Genomic DNA, 9,511 nt, shown 5'->3' on the forward strand with positions numbered 1-9,511 from the left:
AAACCACTGGGCCACGACTGCGGTGACATTGCATGCGCACCAAATAGCCTTTTATACACACAGGTACAGTTTTTCAGTTATTTCAGCCGATGGCTGTTTTCTATTTATTTTCCGGAGGACAGCTCCGGAATAATAGATCCAACGTCCGAATACTTTCGGCGAACGCTTGAGCATCGTCGACGTCGGCCGCAATACTCGACGGCTTGTTCAACGCTCCTCTTCGCATTTGTCACTGCGATGCTGTACTTCTTAGTGTGAGTCGGCGAACAGTGCGCATCGCGGCAATATTTGGAGTCATATTATTTTATCTCCCTTCCAGCTCCGAGAACGGGCAACACTTCTACTTGTATCACACCAGTTGCGAAACTCGGGTTAATATCTGTGGTGGCGTTTAGGGAGCAGATGGTTCCGCCACCTCTGAGCCAAAGGATTAACTACGGTAGGTCATGTGTGAAAAGCAATTGTAGTTACGTTAATTCCGGAAGGCGGCGCAACCTTTTCTTAACAATTTTATTCTGTTTTGGTTTGTCATAAACAATAACGAGGTGCTCGACAAATTTTGAGCTTGGCGACAGTTATGTTTTATATTAGAGGAAAGCGTTATACAATGCATTCGTAGACTTGGTAGTTTTCCTTCCTATAACGAGATGGCGCCACGGTCGATAGTTATATTTCGTCTGCTTCTGTTTTTCTGTCTTCAGCTCTTTTTGGTACCCATATGAGGCGTCGGCAGGATTGCAGCGGAGAAATAAGACCAGTCTGGTCTGAAGTCTGGTCGTCTGGTCTGAGACCAGCAAAGCTGATTGCTCACTTACATCACAAAAAGACATGCATACAGCTATCGACGCTCCTGGAAAGTGGTAAATCGCACAGCTCGCCAATCAAGTCCGGCAGTTCGATCATAACAAGCTGTTTCAGTAGCGCCTCCTCTATTTTTACAATGCCAGCCGGATCGGTCGCTTCGCAATGGGAGCCGTAGGTATGCCTCATTTCAGTTAATTGCCGCGTTGCGGCGGTAGACAGATGGTAGCACTGCTTGCGTCATGCTTGCGCATGGGCGCGCAGTTTCACGCGGTGGTGATGGCTGTGGTCTACTCCTGCACCACGCGTCTGTCAGATTATTCCTTCTTACCCCTTCTCGCGTAGCTCTCGCTTCGTCCGCGGCGCGGCGCTTTCTCCAGCGACAACCGGAGAGACAGCCTTGCTCGCCGTTTGCAGATGGTGGCCTGCGGCGTGCGTTCCGCTCATCACTTGGGGATGACGGCTGTCATACTTGAGGTGCTGTTTGAGGTGTTTGCACCGCTTGTTGCTGTTCCTTGCCAGACGAGTAGAGCGTTGTAAGTTGTTAGGTTCGTTCGTTTCGTGGCATCATTGTTCGCGAAAATTGTCTTGCGAGGGTAAATGGCGTGTTCCGCGACGCCGACGAGGTGTCCTCGCAGCAGCAGTAAAATGGCACCAGTTAATTATGTGCAGTAGGGCTACTGCTTACAATTTTGTGCGAAGTCTGGATTTTAAGGCGAAAGCCTTTAATGCCTCATGCTGTCGTTAGCAATCCGTGTCGGCAGCCGTGTCTGCGTCCGTGTCGGCAGCCGTGTCGACAGCCGTGTTGGCAGCGTTTTGGCGGGTGTCCACCGAGATATGTGAGACGGTTACTGCGTAATTTCCTTTCCTCAAATACAATTTTCAGTTTCTTCATTACGGCTCCTCTTTCTTCTTTCACTGCCACTTCATCCTTCCTGTACGGTGCGGTTAAGGTGTCCACCGAGATGACTGAGAATTACAGCGCCATTTCCTTTCCTCAAAAAGCGTTGCGTTCAAAGGGCAAGGCATCGCGCCGAACGGATGGTGGCGTTCCGTGGACTCTCTGGCAGCGCTACAACACGCTGTCGCGTTCCCCTCCTAAAGACGAAGCTTAAGCGACATTAATTAGAAGTCAATTAGTGCTGCGCAATTAATCAGTAATTAGTCATTAATTAGCAATTTGTCATTACTTCATCAATTATGTGTGACGTCATCCAGTGGTGACGTCACCAGTGTCACATAGGCAAAGTGGTGCAGAAAACGCTTTCGCCTCTACGCACTTTAGATAGTCAAAGTGCCCCCTGAATTTTTTTTTTAAGCTCGTTTGTGTGAAGCTGAGGAACTTCGCTGCACAGACTGTACAAAAGAAGAGGACCTTTACGTGTTCATTTACATATATTTACAACTATTTACAGTAATACTATTACAACGATTTGCATGCACCTGCAGATATATACATATTATAACTCATTGTATTTATAGCCATTTGCATTTATAGAATTTGTGTCTATTTGGTTGTATTTACAGTGATCGGAAGTTTGCATTGTAGAGCGCAACCACTTTTGTACGCGCGAGGAGGAAAAACCATCTCATGCGCGAGCGAAACTCAATGAAACAGCACACACCTAACGCCCAGGTGGAGACGCCAGCACTGAGGATCGCCGCCAGGGGGCAACGCGGGTCGGACGCTCTGCACATGGGCTCCGGCTAAATGTGTGTGTTTCTCCGGAAATTTTCATCACAGCGGCCAACCAACTGTCCAAGCAAGCGCCAAACATCTCCAGGGATTTGCAAGTCCAGGTGTGTGATTTCAACTCTTCCTTTCCTGGATTCCGGCCCGGTTTTTGTGCAGCCGCGGAACGCCACCTAGATAAGCCTGACGGCAGCCTCACCAACGCGCCAAGCCGGCGAGCCCGGCCTCCCCATGGAGATCCAGGTGGAGGGACGCACCGTCCCAGAACACGAACTTCAGTCCGGCGACTGGATCGCCGCGTTGGGCCGTTCGTACAAGACTCGGGCAGAAAGGCAAGCGATTGCAGCAATTACCCATAAACCGCTTCAAACGCCTGGCACCGCCGGCAACGCTCACCCAAACGGCAGGAACGCCCAGCTCTCCGCCGCGACAAACGCCGCGACAAACGCCGTTGCGGCGCCGCAACGGGTGCCGCCGATCACACGTGCTTCACTCCTCGTCTCCCAGCGCAACAGACGAATACCGCCCCTGCCGTTAGAGGCAATCAGGGTTGTTTTCCGGCCGCGAGGTGAGCTCCTGCTCTCTACCATGCCCGGAATGAAAATACGAGCTGCAGTTCAAGCCCAACTAACAAAGCCTCTGCCAGCCGACGCTGTGCTTCGTATCCACCCAACCAACAATACATTTACCATAGCCACAACGCACACCGAAACCGTTCAACACCCGATAGGAGTCACCCACCTGTCCATCGACGACACACGGTACGAGTGCACAGCTTATGCGGCACCGCCCCCGGGCGCCACTAGAGGAGTACTGACGAACGCCTACTATCAAGAGACGCCCGAGGAAATCTACAACTATATCGTGCAAGGGAATCCAGACCACACCATCTTGGCTGCACGCAGAATGGGGAAGACCAACTCCATCCTCATTACATTCGACGCGGACAAGGTCCCCTACGCCATCAACTATATGGGCACCATCTACAGATGCACGCCTTACAGAGGTAGCCCAGACGCCTGCACGAACTGTAGGCAACCGGGCCACCGTTACGACGTCTGTCCCTTACCAAAGGCTCATCTATGCCCCAGATGTGGGACACAACATCCCAGTACTGACCCACAGTGCATACCTAAATGTATCCACTGCAACGGCCCGCACCTTACGGGCACAGGACCCTGCAAGGCACGGAACCCAGGAACAAAACGGCTTCAGTATCCTGCGAAGCAAGCCTTCCAACAACCAGACCAGCATCCGTCGTCTTGGCCTGCACTTACCCAGCCGCAGCAAGACCTCACGGGGTCCGCCGCAAGCAAACAGGATACATGGGCGCAGAAAGTGGCGCAGTCACCGCGAGGCTCTACACCGCCGGCGCACAGCACAATACAGCCAACCTCAACGCCGGAGAATGCAGCACAACGGCGGCTGCAAGAAGAAAACGCCATGCTCCTCCAACGCATCGCATTACTGGAAGCCAAGCTAAGTGCTACCTCTGGGGGACCATCCCCTTCTTTCTCACTTCCTTCCCCCACTTCTAACCCAACTCACGATCCTGTCTCCCCAAATCAACAAGACACTAACCCTCAAAGCAATGACCATCCCCCCACCGCACCCATGCATGAGGACCCAGAGCCCGATCTCGAACCGCTACCCTCCCCGAGCAATAGCGCTAGAACAAGCGTAGCTCTCTCGGATGCAGACCTCCAAGCAGTGGCAGATCGCCTTGAAAACATTCTCTGTGCTCGGCTAGAAGCTCGCCTGGTCGAACGTATTGAACACACCATAGTAACTAAGCTAGAAGCAGCGCTTTCGCAAAAAATCGATCAAATGTTCGTCCAAATCTCTACAACCTTCCATAAAGCGCTGGAAGAGCATGCAGAACGCACAGCCCGCAGATTTCAGGAAATAGAAGAGCATCTGGCTGGATTTGACAGTCACCCCTATCGTAAGCGCAAACCAAAGACACCAGAGCATCAGGACCCCCAACCCCGAACATAAGTCATACTCCATCCACTTTAACGCAACAGGCACTCCCATCGCTGCCACATGATGGCGCCCTCTAAACCTTTATGCACGGTCTGGCAGTGGAACTGCCGGGGTTTTGGGAGAAAAAGAGGGATCCTCCAACAACTTCTACAACGTGCTTCAGGCCCGGATGTCTTGGCGCTACAGGAACCGATTAATCGCATTACCCTGCCGGGATATACGCCTTATTTACCCTCATCGGAGGCACCACACAACGTAGCATTTCTTGTTAAACGTACGTGTCCCATATTGGTGCACAGCTTCCCCGTTTGCGACATTGACCATATCTGCATTGAGCTTGTTCCCAACAACCCAAAATTCCACAGTCTCTTTATTCTCAACATTTATAGCCCCCCTAAAAGGGCTCTCCCAAACTTCGACCGGCTTTTCTCACTTGTCAAACAACTTGCGCATAAGCGACCCTTGCTAATTGTAGGGGACTTCAATGCCCCACACACAGCATGGGGGTACCCTACAGACACTCCAAAGGGCCGCCGAGTCTGGCTGTCCGCACAGCAGGAAGGCTTCACACTTCTTACTGATTCCGATCACCCCTCGTGTGGGAACAAGTGTGAGCAGGGACACCACACCAGATCTCACATTCACACACTCCATTCCTGATGCAAAATGGTGCAACACTAATGAAAATGTAGGCAGCGATCACTACATTATAGAGATTACGCTCCATAGCCAAATTGGCAAACCCTCCCCTAAACACCCAACTATCACGAACTGGGAATCTCTCCGAAAATGCCGAAGCAATAGAACGCACACGTCCATAACGGACATAGAGGCGTGGACCACAAAACTACAACAGGATATACGAGCAGTTACTCGTACTACCCCCCCGGATTGCCCCAGTGAGGCGGTATAGACACACGCCTCTTGCGTTTGTGGGAGGCAAAAACGGGCCTTGAGCGCCGCTGGCATAAACAACGGTGGAACCGAACTCTTAAAAGAAGACTTTGTAGACTAAATGCAGAAATAGAGAAGCACGCAACCACTCTGATGAGGCAAAATTGGGAGACCTTATGCACTCGTCTCAATGGAAACATGAGTCTCTCTCAGACATGGCGCCTATTTAGGCATCTTCTAGACCCAACGCAGTCCAAAACGACCCAGAATCATAACCTCACTAAACTCATTCATGGGAGCAGAGTTCAACCACAGGACCTCTTACAACAGCTTAAAGACCTCTACCTTCCACCATTCCCTGCCCAAACTCACCCCGACTACGAAGGCGCCCCAAACGCACTCTTAGACCAGCCCATTACAGAAGCTGAGGTAAGGGCAGAACTGCACAAAGTGAACACATCCTCCGCTCCGGGACCGGACGGGATCACGAACAGGGCACTACGAAATCTGGACACCCCCTCTATCGAAGTCTTAACAGCCTATTTCAACGAGTGCTGGCATAACGGTTCCCTACCTCCTCAGTGGAAAACAGCGAAAGTTGTATTTCTGCCCAAGCCAGGCAAGCCGCTTCACCATACTAATCTCCGACCCATCTCTCTTACTTCATGTGTAGGCAAGCTCTTCGAGCATGTCATTCAGACGCGACTCAGCAACTACTTGGAGGATAATGAGCTCCTCCCTAACAGCATGTATGGTTTTAGACCAGGATTGTCAGCGCAGGATGTATTCCTCCAACTACAACATCAGATACTGGAACCCAAAACGAAGGATACGAAAGTCATATTAGGAGTAGACCTCAATAAGGCCTTTTGATCACGTTACCCACGCGGCTATCCTAACGAACCTACAATCCCTCGACGTTGGACAACGCATGTACAACTGCATTCGCGATTTCCTCTGTAATCGCACGGCCCATCTCTCATTCGGCCCGCATTCCTTAAACGACATCAACATCGGAGCACGAGGCACCCCACAGGGAGCGGTCCTCTCCCCGACTCTCTTTAACATAGCCATGATGGGATTACCTAAATTACTCAAGTCGATACCCAACCTACACTTCAGCTTCTATGCCGATGACATTACACTATGGACATGCCGAGGTAGCGACGCGGATATAGAACACCGCTTACAAACTGCACTAAATATCATTTTCACGTACGTCCATGATAGAGGGCTCTCATGCTCCCCCACGACATCGCAACTTTTCATATACAAACCCCACCGAATGTCTGGCACACCACCCAATATTCAGCTCGTTTTGGGCAAGGAACCGATTCCCACAGTGCCAAAGGTTCGCATACTGGGAATGTTTCTCACTACTACTGGCTCTCACACTGACACGATACAAGCGCTACAAACGCACACACAACAAGCCACTAGGCTCATCAAACGTGTGGCACACAGAAAATCGGGCCTACGGGAACCACACACGCTTCGACTAACACAGGCTTACATCACCAGTAGAATAACATATGCACTACCGTATCTGCCCCTCTTAGCGAAAGATAGAGAACGCCTAGACGGCCTCATTCGGAGCAGTACGCGCACAGCTTTACGCCTTCCCCCATGCACTTCCACAGAGCGCCTTCTTCGACTAGGAATACATAACACTTTCGAGGAACTCTGTGAGGCCACCAAAACGGCACAACTAGCCAGACTCACACGCACCCCTGCAGGACGAGCTCTGCTGCAGTCTCTTCGCATATCGCCTGTCGGCGTTATACCCGGCATTGACACAATCCCCACTCCCATAAGAGCTGCAGTTCAGATACACCCCCCTCCCTAAACACATGCACCCGGAGCGCGATAAAAAGCGCAGAGAGGCCCGGGCCTTAGCACTACACAGCGCTTACGGAGGGGATCCCAATGTAGCATATACTGATGCCTCGCTCTACGCATCAGGCGCACAGGCAGCTATAGTGGCTGTTCGCAGTGACGGCCGCCCCATCACGGCAGGAACCATTCTTACCTCATCCATAACCACGGCAGAGGAAGCGGCTATCGCTCTAGCCATCTCCTCTTCAGCCGCTACCAAAATTATATCCGATTCGCAAACAGCAATCCTAAATTATAACACTGGTCGAATCTCTCGGCAAGCCAGCAGCATACTCCGACGCTGGAATCCCTCCAGAACCGTAACGCTCATCTGGGCGCCAGCACATGCCGGACTACCCGGAAACGAGGAGGCGCATGCCCTCGCCCGAGATCTTACCTTCCGGGTGGCGTGTTCGCCAAATGCAGCCGGTACAGCCAGCGATGACAGCGCCGCCCACCGGCAGGTAGCAGCCACATTAAGGCTGGTTATAAATATTCATTCAGAACGACGGCTTGACATCGCCGCTATGGCGCAGTGGATTAGAGCCACGTGTTGCGTATGGAAGGTCGGCCGTTCGACTCCGCTCTCTGTACTGTAATTTTATTGTTTTTTAATTTCATTTTTCCCCTTTTTAATTTCATTTTTCCAATTTTTTCCCTTTCAGGTCGCAAATCGTGATGCTTAGTGCCATATAACGCCGTTTAAGAGGATTTATTATCCCTTTTAGGTAAGCCGTAGTGACAATCTTCAGTCACCGTGATCAATTCACCGTGGTTTCAAGCCATGTGGCTGTACAGGCTGCAGTTGGCGAATACGCTTCCGGGTGGGTGAGCACACCGCCTCCTTCGTCGAAGGGGAGTGCCTGTTAAATTTCAGTGACATCCTACAACACTATCGTTCCAACAGACGGATATACGCACCTCCTCACCCTTCGCTATCAACCACGCAATCAACTTTCTGGCGCAGGCTTCAAACTCGCACACTCCCATACCCGATAGTCATGCACGGACGCTTCTCTGACCTATTCTCCTCCTCCTGTCGACTATGTGGCAAACCAGGCGACTTTCTGCATGTTCTGCTCACCTGTTCCACTTACCCGCACCCCCCTCCCCCAGAGGTGGCACTCACTGGGAACAGCTGATGTCCAGTTCAGCACTCCAAGACCAACGACTCGCCATCACCAGTGCCTCTAACAGGCTGGCCCTCCAGGGTCTGGCACACCATTTGTAAGGGAGGAACCCACTGTGTGGGCCACTCCCGCAGGCCATGAGGGGGGCTCTGCCCCCCACCTGTAATTTGTCATGGCCAATAAAGTTTACACCACCGGAACCCTCCCGCCGCGTTTGGCCGCTGCCTTGGCAGCCCCAGCCTCGGGGACCAACTCTGGGCCGTCCAGCAGGCCCGCGAGGCGACGGCGAGGCAGCGCCTCGACGTCCCCACGTGGGAGACCTAAGGCCCCGTCGGCGAAAGCTCTGCAGGACTATGAATAAAGTTGTTACCAACCAACCAACCACCACGCCAGCACTGACGCCAGTTCGAACGCCCCCATGTGTTAGTCGCCCTCTCCTGCGGCTCCGAACGACAACGCCGGTAGAAGAGATGCTGACGCGGCGCCGAAAAAACGCTGCCTTGCGGTTCAGCCTTTACGGTGACTGCCCCTTAACACGTGCTGAAGCGGACTTGATTTCTGTTTTATCTGCCTCCATTTCTTCAGGCCGCTGCGGTGGCTCAGTGGTTATGGTGCCTGTCTGCTGACCCGAAATTGCGGGTTCGATACAGGCCGCGGAGGTCCAATTTCGATGGAGGCGAAATTCTAGAGGCCCGCATACTGCGCGATGTCAGTGCACGTTAAAGAATCTCAGGTGGTCAAAATTTCCGAAACCTTCTACTACGGCGTCCTTCATAGCCTCAGTAGTTTTGGGACGTCAAATCCCATAAACCATTACCCTTTCCTTCAAGCGCTTTCATTTAGTTTTGCATCGTTTGATTAGAGCCTGGTTGTAGTCAGGACAAGGTAGAACTTCCCAAATTCTTTGGCAACAAGTTCATTTTAGAGCGCAGCTCTTGTAAATTGGTTTTTGAGGAAAGGAAATGGCGCATTATCTGTCTCACATATCTCGGCGGACACCTGATGATGATGATGATGAAAACTTTATTTATAACAAGGGAGTTTTGGACACGTCAGTCCTTGGGCCCCCGCACGGCCCCACTGCACTCAAACGTTCATGTCCCGGAGGCTCATGACGCTGGCAGCCCGGCCG

The sequence above is a fragment of the Amblyomma mixtum genome, chromosome 2 (assembly GCF_055824585.1).
Source record: "Amblyomma mixtum isolate Tamu chromosome 2, ASM5582458v1, whole genome shotgun sequence".
NCBI classification, from domain to species: Eukaryota; Metazoa; Arthropoda; class Arachnida; order Ixodida; family Ixodidae; genus Amblyomma; species Amblyomma mixtum.